General features: G+C 39.9%; 1 long non-coding RNA gene across 1 annotated transcript in view; it reads left to right on the forward strand.

The window, feature by feature from the left end:
* The window catches only part of LOC123367276, a 93,254-nt gene that overhangs the window by 64,504 nt on the left and 12,031 nt on the right, over positions 1 to 16,719 (forward strand). The gene's annotated exons all lie outside the window — the stretch shown is intronic.

Here is a 16,719-nt window from a genome sequence, read left to right on the forward strand (position 1 = left end):
ATTTTGCATCATCTGAAAATTTTGCCACCTCACTGTCTGTCCCTTTTTCCAGATGTTTATGAATATGTTGAACAGCCCTGGTCCCACTACAGATCCTTGGAGACCCTGTTACTTACCTCTCTCCACTGTGGAGACTGACCCTTTATTCCTACCCTTTGTTTCCCATCTTTTAACCAGTTACTGATCCATGAGAGGATTTTCCCTCCTATCCCATGACTGCTTATTTTGCTTAAGAGACTTTGGTGAGGGATCTTGTCAAAGGCTTACTGAAAGTCCAAGTATACTATATCCACTGGATCACCCACATCCACATATTTGTTGACACCCTAAAAGAATTCAAATTGATTGGTGAGGAATTATTTTCCTTTACAAAAGCTGTGTTGACTCTTCCACAATATATCATGTCCATCTATGTTTCTGATAATTCTGTTCTTTACTATTGTTTCAAGCAATTTGCCCGGTACTGAAGTTAGGCTTATTGGCCTGTACTTGCCAGGATCACTGCTATAGCCTTTTAAAAAATCAGCATCACATTAGCTATATGCCAGTCAACTTTCCAACCTTTTTTTTTTAAACAAGATTTTTCATCTCTTTTTCAAACTTTCATGAAAAATACTTACTATTTTCTGACCAGTTCTATTTAGAGCAGGGGTGGGCAAACTTTTTGGCCACAAGGCCACATATGGGAATAGAAATTATATGGCTGGCCATGAATGCTCACAAAATTGGAGTTGGGATGTGGGAAAGGGTGAGGGCTCTGGTTGGGGGTTCATGCTCTGGGGTGGGGCTGGGGATGAGGGTTTGGGGTGAAGGAGAGTGCTCCAGGCTGGGATTGAGGGGTTTGGAGGGCGGGAGGGAGATCAGGGCTGGGGCAGGGGATTGGGGCATGGTGGGAGGCTCAGGGGTGCAGGCTCCAGGCGGCACTTACGTCAAGCAGCTCCCAGAATCAGCAGCATGTCCCCCTCTGGCTCCTACATGGAGGCATGGCCAGGCGGCTCTTCATGCTGCCCCGTCCACAGGCACCACCCCTGCAGCTCCCATTGGCTGCGGTTCCTGGCCAATGGGAGCTGCAGGGGCAGCACTTGAAATACTGTCTCCCATGAATTCTTGTCTCCTGCTCCCCAACGGGAGCTTGAGGTCCAGATTAAAACAGCTGGCAGGCCGGATATGGCCCATGGGCCGTAGTTTTCCCACCTCTGATTTAGAGTCTACATTTAAGGAAGAAAGATTATTTTGGTTGGCACAGACCATCTTTTAAAGTTAATGTAGTCAGTATAATCAGCATCTTTTTTTGGGGGGGGGGGGAAGGATTGGTTACTCACCTGGTGCATTAGCTGGAGTTCTTCAAGATGTGTGCACCTGTGGGTGCTCCACTTCAGGTGTACCTGTGGCCTATGCCTTTGATTAGAGATTTTTGGTAGTGGTGCCTGTTTGGCTCCCGCAGGTGCCCCACACATCCTCGTGCCCCACACTGAGGCTATATGGAGCTGTGTGGTGAACTGCCTTAAATTCATTCTCCACTGCAGAGTCCAGCAAGGGCCACTCCAAAGCAGAGGGGAAGGAGGAGATGTAGTGGAGCACCCATAGGGACACACAACTTGAAGAACTCCAGGTACTGCACAAGATGAGTTACTTCTTCTTCAAGAATCATCCCTGTGAGTGTTTCACTTCAGGTGACTCCCAAGAAGTATCTCCCCCAACACAAGGAGGAGGGAGGTTTGAAAAGAGTCCTATATGGAAGAGAGAATTGCATTGCCTATAATCACATGTGATCTTGCTGCAGGACATAATGACTAGAAAAGTATGAACAGAGGACCAAGTTGCCCCTTTAAAGATGTGTGCAACTGGTACATCCTTAAGTAAGGTTATAGCTGTAGATAGTGCTCTGTAGAATGTGCTTTCACTCTTGAAGGGGGTTGGACATGAGCACTGTCATAAGAAATCTTATTACAACTAGATATCCACTTTAGCAATCTCTGTTTTGAAATTATCAAACCCTTGTTTCTGTCCACAATGGCTATAAATAGTCTAGGAGATTTTCTAAATAGTTTGGTCCGGTCAGGAGGGCATTAGCCTTCTACCTAGATGTCAAGAGTATGAAATACGACTTCTTGACTCATCTGATGAAGTCCTGAGAAGAAAATTGGGAGATGAATGGTTTGATAAATATGAAATTCCGAGGACACTTTGGGTGGTCCGATAGTGACACTTCTCTCTGGTGAATACCCTAAATGGGAGGTCTGCCATTAAAGACCACAATTCTCCTACCATGGAGGCAGAAGTGATTGTGACCAGAAAGTCTGTCCTCGTAGATAAATCTAATAATGAACATGTAGCTAGTGGTTCAATGGATGTGTCATAAGGCACAAACTAGGCAGTCCCCGACCTATCTTGCCACTGGGACAAATTCCAAGTCAGTGCATGAGTGCAGCTGAAAGCAAAATTGTGTCATTCTCCCATAAATGAGACATTTATTAAAAATGTTTTTGTGATCTTAGAGTGGTTAGGTAGATAGCAAGATATGAAGGACCAATTATTTTACAATGTGGCCTCTAGGAACACACTGCTTTGCATGAGTGATTACTCATTTGCACAATTTTGTGCATGATCACTTGTGTGCTCAGATGATAAAAGGAGCATTAATGATTTGTATTATGGTAGTGTCTAGAGACCCCATTGCGAGATCAGGGTTCCATTGTGCTAGGGTGCTGTACACACATATTCTAGATAGGCTTGACAGAATTTGATATATTTTTTTAAATGTTGATGGATAATAGCGATGTTTATTTTAAACATATTTTCTATTTTTCTCTATTTAAATGTTCATAGTTACAGGAAATTGTGGGAGGGGTCAGACAATGGAGATGTTCAGTCAATAATTATTTAACAACAGTAAATGTGGAGATTCAAAAAGTTAAAGCTTTACAACTGTTAAAACACAAATTCTCAACATCACATGTCAAAATATACAAAGTAAATATCCTTAAATCAAATTCTACTTTGTTCTCAAGCAGCATTTTTCTTACTTTGTCCATAAATTTCAATTATCATCAATGGAAATAATTTTTGTCAGTATGTGTGTATGTTGAAATCGATGTTACCGACATTTACCAATAAAAAGAATCCTTCCAAGCCTATGTATTAAAAATAAATTGTGACTGCAAATTGGGGTGCTTTGAATTTGAAAAGTCTATCATTTTCACATTTAATTTACAGATCAAAGAACTGCATGTACAAGTGATTTGAGCCCATACAGATGGACGCCATCTTGGGATCTTTTAAAAATGGGCAGAGAAAGAATAAACTTGTGAGGACAATACTATAGATTCCCAATTCATTTGATTCTGGATAGACAGTTATTATCGTACAGCTCTTTTGCAAATTTGCTTCAGGTCACTAGTATGACTCTTAACAGCTTTCCTTTCTGGGCAAACTAATCTGTTTTATATCACTTTTAGACACTGCGCTTCCTCTTGTGCATTAAGCAAAAGAATTGCCAAAGAGCAGGGGTCATAACAGATGGGTTTTGAAAACTGTTCACCTAAACACAAGAATATGTAGACTTCTAAAATGGCTCTAAATACAATGAAAACATTTTAAAATAAGCCTTAGGAAAACTAACTGCAGCCATTTTTTGTGGGATTAAAGAATTTTAGAACATTTTATCTAAATATATGCATATATATGTATCTAAATATATTCATATAAACATCAACTCTTTTGTTTTACATGGCATCAGCTGTGTGAAGGCTTCTGAAAAGTCACCAACCATAGTGAACATTTGCCAGGGATGTGTTGATGGCAATTTAAATGTTAAATGGCATTGTGATTTTTAAGTACTTGTTACTGTGGCCAGTTGTAGTCTGTCAGCTTGTGATAGAGCAGGGGGAGGTGTGTGATTTTAAAGTCATAAGGGCAGCTTGTGTTTACTGCAATTTCTTCTACACCACAGAATGTGAAGTGTTGGATATGGAAATAAAGTTTTCCCAGGGCTGATATTAATAGACAGTGAGAACTACGCAATCCACCGGAAAAAAAAGAGAGAGAGAGAGAGAAAACAATGCTGTTTTTTAAAATATTCTGAAGTGTTTCACTTTGTGTAAAAAGCATCAAATAAAACTTTTCCATAGTCTTTTCAATATATAGTGATATTGGTATCCATGAAAATTGTCAAATTGATAGTCCTGGAAAAGGAAGTTTCTTTTGGATATGCAGACCTGGTATAGAATAGGCAGCCACAGCTGAATCCTTACCAGTGTGGTTCAGCCTAAATCTGAACCATGTCACTTTTCAGATTGTAAAACTGTTTCTAATGACTGGAAGAGCAGGTTATCTCACAGATGCCTATTACATCAGAAGAAGGTGCAAGAAAATCTATAACTGGTACTGCTACTGTCAGGACCAGATACTAGACCTGATGGACTACTGGCCTGATCCAACATAGCAATTCCTATGTTCCTATTTCTAGTTGTTTTCATGTTCATTCAAACCTTTGCCTGTCTGCTGATTTTGGTGGTGGTTTTAGAGATGTGTCCTCCTGACCACAAGTACTTCATTTCACACCGTTCTCCAGACAGTCACGAGATGGTCATTTGATGTAAGACAGCCTTCAGTCACTACTGATCCTGGCTGTTCTTCAGCCAGTTTTTGAAAGGAATGGCTTAGTAGCTGTTACTCATGCCCAGAGCCATTCATTTCCCCAGTGCTTGAGCACTTTAATGCGTGTATACCATTCTTCTGAGTGTACAGGAAATTAAATTAAGATATAGGCCACTTTTCCAAGCTCATCTGTTGCTGGGTTTCTAAACTAGAAAGATTGATATGATTTATATATCTCCTACAATGTTCAGCACATGTATGATCAGGTTTATCTTGCCATCTTTAATTTTTTTTTAAATGTAATGGCCTGAAAAGGATAGAGTCCCACTGGTTTAAATAGCTCCAGGATCACCAGCAGAAGTGTAACTTAATAGGTAATTATGTACCAGATACATAAGTGAACCCTGACATTGTACAAAGGATTCAAAACCATCAGCACATTCCTCCCAATTACATTTTTACATCCTGCTATTGTGATATCTCCCTAAGGCAGGTTATCAAGTTTGAAGTGAGGAAAACTTTTACTATATGTTTGTGGTCCCTCATGACTAAGAATAAACTAACTTGGAGAGTCACTATAACTTTCATGTTTTGAAACGGGCGGGACAAATTAAAGGTCAAGCAAGCAAAATGAGCATCTACTAGTACTATAAACATAGGACTACATGCTGTCCTTAGTAAAATCCACCTGACCCATTTTCTTTGCTGGAGCTGCATGGATGTAAATGAAGGAGGAATTTAGTCTAGCACGTTTATATTCCAGAGGCAGTTCTTTCTTCCTAAAAAGAAATGGAAGTGGGAAGAGAATAAAAATGTAAATTTAAACTATGCATAAATATTAATAAAATCAAATACACACTAGGCCAAAGCCTGAGATCATCACTCAGGGTAAGCTCCTGGCTGACATCAGTAGAAGTTTGGCTTGAGAGAAATCCAAGTAAAACTGGACTCAAAACTTTACAGTTTGACCAACAGATAATGACCTCACTCCTCCATAGGAACAAAGGAATTGGCATATCAAGACCCAGGCTTCAACTACCCCAGTGTCATAGATTTATAGATTTCAAGGCCAGAAGGTATTATTGTGATCACTTAGTCCAGGGGTCAGCAACCTTCGGCACACGTTCCACCCATGAATTTCCCTGATGGGCCATGTGCCGAAGGTTGCTGACCCCTGATCTAGTCTGACCTCCTGTATAATAAAGGCCATAAAACTTCCCTAAAATAATTCCTAGAGGAGATCTTTTATAAAAACCTAAAATCTTGATTTCAAAATTATCAGTGATGAAGAATCCACCATAATCATTGGTAAGTTGTTCTAATGGTAAATTAACCTCACTGTTAAAAGTTTACACCCTATTTGCATTTGTCTAGTTTCCCATCTGCATTTGTTTAGTTTTGATTCCCAGACATCGGATCTTTGACTGAATAGACTATTATCAATTTTTTGTTTCTCATGTAGGTACTTATAAACTGTGATCAATCCCCTTCTTAACCTTCTCTTTGCTAAGATGAATAGGTTGAGCTCCCTGAGTCTATCACTATGAGGAATGTTTTCCAATCCTTTAATCGTTCTCATGGCTCTTCTCTGAGGCCTCGCCAATTTATCAACAGCTTTCTTGAACTGTGGACACTAGAACTGGACACAGTATTCCAACATTGGTTGCACTGGTTTCAAAAACAGAGTTAAAATAACCTCTCTTCTCCTATTTGAGGTTCCCCCGTTTATGTATCCAAGAATTTCATTTACCCTTTTGGTCACAGCATTGGACTAGGAGTTCATGGTCATCTGATTATCCACCATGACCCCCCCTCAAATCTTTTTCAGAGTCACTATTTCCAAGGACAGAGTCCCCCATTGTTTAAGTATGGGCTACATTCTTTGTTCCTAGATGCACATATTTACTTTTAGCCATATTAGAAACACGCTGTTTGTTTGCACCCAGCTTGTCAAGTGGTCCATATTGCTCTAAACCGGTGACCCATCCTCTTCATTATTTACCACTCCCACAATTTTTGTGTTATCTGCAAACTTGATAAGTGATGACTTTATATTTTCTTCTAAATCATGAATAAAAATGTTCAAAATCATAGGTTCCAGAACCGATCCCTGTGGGACTGCACTACAAATGTAACTGTTAGATGATTCCCTGTTTAGTTACATTTTGAGACCTATCAGTTCATCAGCTTTTAATGCATTTAATTCATGTCATGCTAATTTCATATTTTTCTAGTTATTTAATCAAAATGTCATGAGGTACCAAGTAAACGCCTTACAGAAGTCTAAATGTATTACATCAATACTATAACCTTTATCAACCAAACTTCTAATCTCATAAAAAAAAGTGCTATCAGCTCAGTTTGACTGGATCTATTTTCCATAACCCATGTTGATTAGAATGAATTATATTCAATTCAGACTTCATTCTGTTTGCACTTTGTAAATGTGATCCAGTCATTATCACTCATATCTAAGTTACCATTCATTTTTAGTTCTGTGATCAGTTTGTCTTTATCTGTCAAGACAAGGTGTAATACAGAATTCCCCCTTGTTGGATGCAACCCTTTTTTAATTAGGAAACTGTCATCTGTAATATTAAGAAATTCCAAGCTTGTTTTAGTTCTGCCAAAATGAGACCTCCAGCACATATCACTCAAATTGAAGTCCCCTATGATTATGCAGCTTATGTACTTTATACATCTAGATATATCCGGCCTGTGACAGTGGCCAGCATCAAATGACTCAGAGGAAGGGGCAAGAAACACCACAGAGAGCAGTTATGGGGTAATCTTCCCCCCGTGAAGGTCTCATCCTGATCTCTAATAGTTAGGGATTGCGCTTAAGCTCCTTCTAATACTTTTTGTTAGCATTAACTATAACAATGCTGGATATTTCTGTTATCTGGCTAACCATCCAATCGTTCTTTGAATCTTCTCAAATTTTTGGCCTCATGAACATTGCCTGGCAATGAGTTCCACGGTCTAATTTCTTTTACTCCGTTTTGATTTTTTTTCTCCTTTCAGTTTCTGAATATAAAAACCAAAGAAAGAAAGAAAGAAGCAGTCATTCTACTCTTCTCATCTTCCTGGTTTTAAAAATTCCAGTACTTCATCTGAGAGACAAAAGGCCTATTTGACATCACTTGGACAGCTGGCAAGACATTTACCTGAACAGAGAAGCCAGTTCATAACTATTCAGTTGCTTAATGCTTCAGTAAATAATCCAGCGTCTGTGCTGCTATTTAAAGAAACCCACAATAATTGTTTAAAATGAAACAGAGATTGAAGCAGGTGGATTGTGTGGGCTAAGATGTCACACACATAAAATCTGCACTGAAAGACTGTGCAGTTCAGTGCACTTAAAACAGATGAAAACAGAGCGGGAGTGGGTCTGGGGTGGTAATATGCAATGTCATTTGAATCTATTTTGGTTCAAGGGAGTTACAGGGTACTTACTGCCCGGAGGCCTGATGTAAAGCTGTAGTGAATTTCAGGATTAGTCACTGAAAATACTTTCTATTTCCACCAAAGGAAATACATGACTGATCAAGTCAATTGCAGAGTTCATTCTGAGTCCTCACTTTGCATATTGTGTTTGGTTATACATTTCCGTTCACTCTCCCAGTAAATTAGTACAATACCTTTGGTCTGTGTATTATCCCTTCTCTTTTTGTCCTCTGAATACATTTTGGGATTTACACCTCATTTCCTTGGCAAGTGCCCAGACAAGGCCAATTGCCCAGCTGCAGAACAATAAGGTATACTGCTTCAGTCTATCTTCACACTGGGTGAACTACAACCACTCTGCAGCGCTCTGCTCACTTCGGAGGGAACTATAGTCACAACCAGAAGTGATCTTCAATCTTAGTGACAATGTGGTTCACTGGATAAAACTGGGGGCCAGGAATCATGAGACTCTACCATTTACTTGTTGTGTGACCTGGGGAAGTTACTTCACCTCCCCATGATTCAATTTCCTCATCTGTAAAATGGGACTAATGACACCTACCTTTCTTTATGTGTTTACACCAGTGAGATATAATCTGCTGCTCTATAATTTCATGAAACTCTTTGTGACTCATCATCCTTCTCACAGAGAGTAGGCATCTAATCAATACTTCATGTGCTCGCTCAGGCAATGTGGGCAAATAGAATTATGATGTGGGTACCACGGCAGTTCTCGCTACTGCTGGCAGAATGAAGAGGTGACCTGAAGTTTCTCCCACCAATAAAAGTGGTTCCCTTCTCTCCACTCCAAGCATTTATGAGAGTGTAGGGAGAAGACCTTTTTCCATCCATCTGTGTCCACAGACAACATATAGGGTGAATGAAGAGTCTGAAAAAAAATTGTTCAGCATTAACCAGGTCTGAGAGAACAGAAGAGATTGTTCCATTCCAGGAGCCAGAAGATGAAGTTGCATCAATAAATAATTATGCTAAATTGCAATGATGCAACAATGCACAAATACTACAGCAAATACTGCAACTCATTTTCAGAATGACATTTTGTTTCCTTCTGCAAATCCATTTGATGAAGTGACTACCTACCTTTAAAGACTGAACAGCACTGTTCTACACAGTTAAATAAACCTTGATTTGTAACACCCACACATGAGAGGAGGAGCTTGTGGGAATTCAGCAAAGACCTTCACTCACCATGCTCACCAATACTGTCTCACTGTTTATTTATGCTTCCCCATCTCTATATCCATCTGTTGTCTCTTGTCTTACTCTTAGATTATAAGCTTCTTGAGTAGGGAGCATCTTTTTGTTGTGTGTTTGTACAGCCTCTAGCACAATGGGGTCCTGGTCGATGACTAGGGTTCCTGGGTGCTATGCTAGTACAAATAAATAATAATTAAAATAAATTACATCGTCTGGCAGTATGACTTTTAAATCATTCATAATTTGTGACCTTCAGTTATAAATGTGCAAGTTACAGATGCCCTGCTTTCTGAATGGTCTTTTATTTCAAATTGCTCACTTTGTAAATAAACACTTGTAAATCACAACTAAACATATGTGAATGGGGTCCCTTTTTGATATCTAATGAAAAAAACTAATCATTCTGACCCAGCAGGGATAAATTGTGCATTTTTCATCCAAAGACTGAAGAAACAATGTTTCTGAAACGTATACAATTTGGAGAACAAACACTATCCAATTTCATTGGGGAGTACAGCCTTAACATCAAATTACATAAACAAGAGAGGACTTGTTACCCTTCCCCTTACAGAGATACAGTACGATCACAGATAGAGATGTCTGAAAGCTGGCATTTTGGGTTTGTGTCCAAAACTTTGTTTTGTCTGAAAATTTCTAACCAACTCTAGTGACACATCTTTAACCTGGGCTCAGAATGATGTGGCTTTTATTACAGTTGCCTTTTCAAGTAAAGTGGTTTAACCATCCTGTCAGTCTGATATTCCCATCCCTTCTGGGAAAAGGAAGGTGCAAAATGAAAAAGACATTATCTGTTTGGCAACAAGAATTCCACAAAGTAAACAAGCTGCCTCCTTGTCGGGTCTGTCCTTCCCGGGTGCTTTCTCCTGAGGTCACAAATTCTGCCACTGAAGGGGTGCACAAAATAAACAGCAACAAGGATTCTGAGCATAGGCAGCTACTAAAGGTGACCTGGAAAGAGAACAGAAGCACCAGAGGAAGAAGAAACCCCAGGTAGGAGAGACTGGCTATTTGGGAAATTTTAGGGGGATTTGTTTGGAAACCTATCTAGGTAAAGAAAGTACATTCAGCCACAACATGGGCACAATATCTGCTCCTTTTCAGGGGCTCAGGATTAGGATTTTCAGTAGAGAGAGGGCTCCTTCTGTCCCCTCCTTTCACTTGGTCCCAACTGCAGTTGGACAGGGATCTTGTTATAACCTGTCAGGGAGCCTAAAACCAGGATAGCCAAGAATCTGGTTAGATGATAGTCTAATTCTTGCTTGTATTCCCTTTAATTGCACAACATGTTCACAAAGAAAAAATTAATTCACCTTGAAACACAACAGCATATTTAAGAAACTGATCTATAAGGGCCCATAAGGCCATACGCATAAGGGCCTAAATCTGCTGTCATTTACAAGGATGTAAATCCCAAATAACTCCAGTGAAATCAACAGAATTACTCTGAATGAACCAATGGAAATGAGAACCACATCTTGCCAATGTATTAGTTTGGTGAATGGCTTTAGGCGACAGTACAAGTATATTATGATGAGTTTTTTATATTGCTTTTATCCCTTTTTGCCTATTCTCTAAATCAATTTTTTTTCCTTTTAATAATTTTTTTCAATATTCAATCTTAATTCCATTGTCATTCAGGACCTAATTATACTCCCTTTCAAGTCAATGTGAGTCTTTCCATTAACTTCAATGACGGATGGATCAAGACCCTTGGACACCTTGACAGTGTTTCAAGATTTTGCTCAATTCTAGCGACAAACTGTATCTGCTTTTCTGTGAGCATACATCATGTTGCTAATCTGTCAGATGCAGACGAAAATAACCAAAGGAACCACTATCGCAGGCATGTTTCCTTTATACCGTTAGGGCTCCAGTGACAGTATGTACCATGCCCGAAGATTTTTACTCTCCACTATGAAATTCATTGCCAGCTGACAGATATTAAAATCATTGTGGGTTGTTGTTTTTTTTTTTCCTGAGAAACTCTCTCAAGTCTGATAAATGTTAATGCAAAACCTATGGCACCAGCATGACCTGGCATCCACCCAACCTCTGCACCTGCACAATTACAGCCAAGCTTTCCTGAACACTTCTTCCCTCACAGCTTGGTTTGTTTTGGGGTTACTGTTGCTTTGTGATTCCCCCCCCTCCTTCCTCTGAACACTACACTTAAGGCAGGAATAATTTTTCAAACATTGTTTTGGAGAGTTTGTTGGAGCTAATCGTATATGCCCCTGGAGAGGGACTGCAAGACTGGCCCACACTGAAGTAGGAGTTAGTGAGTTCCAGCAAAGATGCCACTGAAGATCTGCAACCACCTGGCTTGCCTGAAGGGCAACATAAGATTCTGCTCAAGGAGTGCAGAATGAACAGCTGCTTTCTGCTCAGGCCACTCTGACTGTTCCCACTGTACCAATAAAACCAGAGCCATCAATCACTAAACAAGATCAGCCAGAATTTTACTATCTCCCTCCCCTCTCTCTTTCTCTGCTGCAAATAGGTTTAAGTGTTCTGCACCGATACACAGTCAGGTGTGTTTACACACAAGTCATTTGCATGGATGCTTGTGACCTGACAAGGCAAAGTAAAGGAATGCCAGCACATTTTGCTGCCCTTTGAGTAATTCCATACTCATTTTAAGAAAAGAAGAAAAAATATTATAATAAGAGAAGCCAGATTCTCAGTTGGTACAAATCAGCAAGAGTTATGTCGATTTACACTAGCTGAGAATCTGACCTATCTTGTAAACTCGTGGGTAGCCTGACACATTAAAATAGTATGTCTTCTTTTGCAAGAGAGGTGAATTTAGATATATTGGGCCAAAAACCAGACCTGAGTCAAACAGGTGCAATGACACTGAAGTCAACAGGCAAGATATTGTTCTCATTTACACTGATATACATTTAGGAAAGAGTGGAGTCACATGGAATTTATACTGGTGTAGCTGAGACTAGAACTGCACTCTCTTAGGTCTGGTCACGGGTCCAATTTTCAAGCAGAACTCCTTCACTGAAAGCAGTAGGGAAGCTCTTCTTAAAGGCAGATGATACATTACAACTTTCAGTTTGGCCTTTGGTCTAGATGCTACTAAATATGTAGTGGATTTTCATTAGTATTGGAAACTTGTAAGCCCTGTTTTCAGACTAAAAGGAGTTCCATATTCCTTTAAATAAGTCTAAATCCTGAGGGCCTCATTTATGTTTTACTCAGTTCTCCTTATTCAGGCAAACTGAGGAAGCTGAACGAGGTTTAGTGTTTTATCCATAGAAATTATTAGATGCAGGTTATTATTTCAGGACTTCCTGGGGAAGGTAGCTTGTCTTTTTGTAGCTGACTTCCCACTTAAAAAATTCTGATAACCTTGAGCTGGCACTGTTTAATCAGACCATGGGTCCATAAATAATAAAATGAACTAATTTATTAGACCATAAAAGTACATGTGTACTCCATATGGTATAGTTCTTAAAAATGTGTGACTGGCCACAAAATACTGTAAAATGGAAGAAGACCTTTGAGAAACAGGACACCACACATTTACCATTGTAGACAAAACTACAATAGTCACTTACATACAGTGGCCCAGTTTCTTAGCTGGTGTAAATCAGCAAACCTCCAGTTAGTGCAAAGGCTGGGGGGAGGGATAGCTCAGTGGTTTGAGCATTGGCCTGCTAAACCCAGCATTGAAAGCTCAGTCATTGAGGGGGCCATTTAGGGATCTGGGGCAAAATCAGTATTTGGTCCTGCTAGTGAAGGCAGGGGACTGGACTTGATGACCTTTCAAGGTCCCTTCTAGTTCTATGAGATAGGTATATCTTCATATTGCTCCACATATTTATATGATTTTTTTAAAATTATGATGAAAAACTCTTACCTGAAATATGAAGAACACATAGGTTCACATATAGGCACAGAAAAGTTGTGTATAATAAGGAAATGTTATGTTTCAGTTCCCCCTTAATTTTGATGTTTTGGTTATTTAACCATACTTGTGCTCTGTTCTAGGAGCCAAATTTTCAAATAAAGACAACTCGGTTGCACCTAAAAAATATTCAGACATGGTCACAAGCTGGCAAATGAGCACACAAAATGCACACGTTTGCACATTTATATGCCCAATCCCCAGTTCTGTGCATACACATATATATTTGGTGGGTGCAATTATCTGTTGCAATTATCTGTTGCATCAAGCATGTAGTCATGTGGTTGCAGTTTAATCACCTAGGCTTTGGTTCAACAAAACACTTAAGCCCATACTTCTTTAAAGAATGAACTTACACATGGGCTTAAGTATTTTGCTCATTCAGGGCATTAGTTTTGAATAATTACCCCATTATATCTGCTGATGTGTATTTAATATATTATTTAAAAATTAGTTGTGGGACAGGCCCAATGGTCTAATGGGATGCATATCATGGTGATATGATAGTGATCAGATGACATTCACTGTCAGCTATAAGGAAGCTGGATGTTTTGTGCTGCTGTCATAGCAATCTCTACAGGTCATTTTGGGTGAGAAGGACTGTCTAAATCCTACCATTGGTGGAATAAAGCATTGATGATGAGAGCCTTCCAAAGGATAGGCCTACTGATGGGGAACCTAGTACTTCTACTTAAGGATTAAAGCACTGCCCTATTGGAACAGGCAGAAATAATATACACTTCGAAGGAAGAAAAACAGAGAGGCCTATCATAAACCTTTAAATCTAAAGATATAAGAACCTGCACTGCTGGACCCCAGCATTGGAATGCAAGATAAGCAGGACTGTTGGAGAGAACAAGGCACAGTATGAAGCTAGATGACAGTAGCATAGGGGTCAATAAGGGATGTCAACTCCCCAAGAATCTGACCTATGTAAATACAGGGGTCCAGACGTTTCTCTAGTGAAAGTCTGTCTTCTATATGCCCAAATAAAATGCTATTTCCATTATGGTTTTCAATAAAGTAAATTACTAAACTTCACGTACCTACATACTTGTTTGCTTTTAAATGATAAATAAGAAAACCTTACTGGCTGAGAGAAAGTTCTCATTCCTACTATCACCATCAGCAGCCTTGTAGGAGCCCTTCCTTAGAAACCTTTAGCACTTCAAATTTAAAATCTGTACACATATAAGCACTGGTTCACACACACAGATAGTTTCTTAGATTCACATTGCCTGGCTAAAATGCAAGGCAATGGTATCTCTTAAATGTCTGTTCTTTTTTATTAAAGTTAATCTTGTTTTATTACACAACTATCTCAGTGCAGTGGTTCAAACTGAAGAGTAAAATCCTCAGCCAAAAAACTGGGCTGGTGCTGTGTACTCTCTCTTTAAAAGGACAGCAAACATGATAAGGTTTGTGAGTGCTACAGTGAGGGGGGCTGAGCACTGCAGGGGAGATCGTTTTTGGGGATTTGGGACTGGAAGGGCTGTTGGTGTCACTCTGCAAGGAGTAACCAGGCTGGTGGAAGCAGGGCCGGCTTTAGGAAGTGCAGGGCCCAATTCAAATAGTTTCAAGGGAGCCCCGGCAGGGATGACTCACCCGGCGGCGCTCTGGGTCTTCGTTCTGGGTCTTCCGTGGCACTGAAGGACCCGCCGCCAAAATGCCGCCAAAGACCCAGAACGCCGCCGGGTGAGTAAAAATTAAAAAGGCACCTAAGTTAGGTGCTCTTCTTTAGGGTGTGGGGCCATCTTAGGCACGGGGCCCGATTCGGGGGAATCGGCCTAAAGCCGGCCCTGGGTAGAAGCCAGGAGGAGGCCATTGTGCTGTGAGCAGGCTGCTGGGATCAGGGCTATAAGCCAAAGCTGCAGAGCATGGAAGCACCCAGTGTCACAGGACAGGCAGTGACACAACCCCTCACTGTTAAAAATGTACACCTCATTTTCAATCTGAATTTCTCTAACTTCAATTTACAGCCACTGAATTGTGTTATGCCATTCTCTGCTAGATAAAAGAGCCAACATTATTAAATATTTGTTCCCCATCTAGATACTTACAGACTGTAAATCAAGTAACCCCTTGATCTTCTCTTTATTAAACCAAATAGATTGAGCTCCCTGAGTCTATCAATATAAGGCATGTTTTCTAATCCCCTTTAATCATTCTTGTGGCTCTTCTCTGAACCCTCTCCAATTTATCAATAACCTTTTTGAACTGTGGGCACCATAACTGGACCCAGTGTTCCAGCAGCTGTCGCATCAGTGCCAAAAGCAGAGGTAAAGTAACCTCTCTACTCCAACTTGAGATTCCCCTATTTATATATCACATTAGCCCTTTTGGCTACAGTGTTGGACTGGGAGCTCATGTTCAGCTGATTGTCCATTACGAGCCCCAAACCTTTTCCAGAATCACTGCTTCCCAGGATAGAGTCCCCCATTCTGTAAGTATTGTCTACATTCTTTCTTCCCAGCTGTATACATTTACATTTAGCCATATTAAAACACATATTGTTTGCTTGTGCCAATTTACCAAGCAATCTAAATCACTGTGAATCAGTACCTGTTCTCTACATTGTTTACCATTCCCCCAATTTTTGTGTCATCTGCAAACATTATCAGTGATTATTTTGCGTTTTCATTCAAGTCATTGATAAAGATGTTAAATAGCTTAGGGCTAAGTACCAATCCTGTGGGACACACTGGAAACAGGCCTGGTTGATGACGATTCCCCATTAACAGTTACATTTTGAGACCCATCAATTAGCCAGTTTTTAATCCATTTAAAGTGTGCTGTGTTAATTTTATGTCATAATTTTTTAATCAAAATGTCATGTGGTACCAAGTCTAATGCCTCACAAAAGTCTAAGCATATTACATCAACACTATTACCTTTATCAATCAAATTTGTAATTTCATAAAAAATTATATGAAGTTAGTTTGAAAGGATCTATTTTCCATAAAACCATGTTGATTTGCATTAATTACATTACTCTCACTTACTTCTTTATTAATCAAGTTCCATATCAGGCACGTTATTATCATGCCTGGGACCGATGTCAGGGTTACAGGCCTATAATTATGTGGGTCATCCTGTTTACCCTTTTTAAACACTGGCACAACATTAGCTTTTTTTCCAGTCTTCTGGAACTTCCCTAGTGCTCCAAGTCTTATTGAAAACCATACTTAATGGTCCAGCGAGCTCCTCAGCCATCTCTTCATACGTCCATTGAATATCTTCTTGCGTGATATACCAAGTGAAGCCAGGCTTGCAGATATCTGAAGGGAAGTCTGATATGCTGAGTCATGTATGTGCATGAGGATCTGGGTCGCAGTAGTTGTAAACATTAACACACTGTTTTCCTAGAGCTGGACTTAAGGCTTTTGAACAGGGAGGCTATGGAGAGAAACCTGTCCATCAGGAGGTAAGCCACGGTGGCTGTGGCATTCAGATCTGTTTCTATGAAACTTATTCACTGTGACAGTTATAATGTCAATTTCTACTTTTGTTTTTAG

This window comes from Mauremys mutica, chromosome 3 (assembly GCF_020497125.1).
Source record: "Mauremys mutica isolate MM-2020 ecotype Southern chromosome 3, ASM2049712v1, whole genome shotgun sequence".
NCBI classification, from domain to species: domain Eukaryota; kingdom Metazoa; phylum Chordata; order Testudines; family Geoemydidae; genus Mauremys; species Mauremys mutica.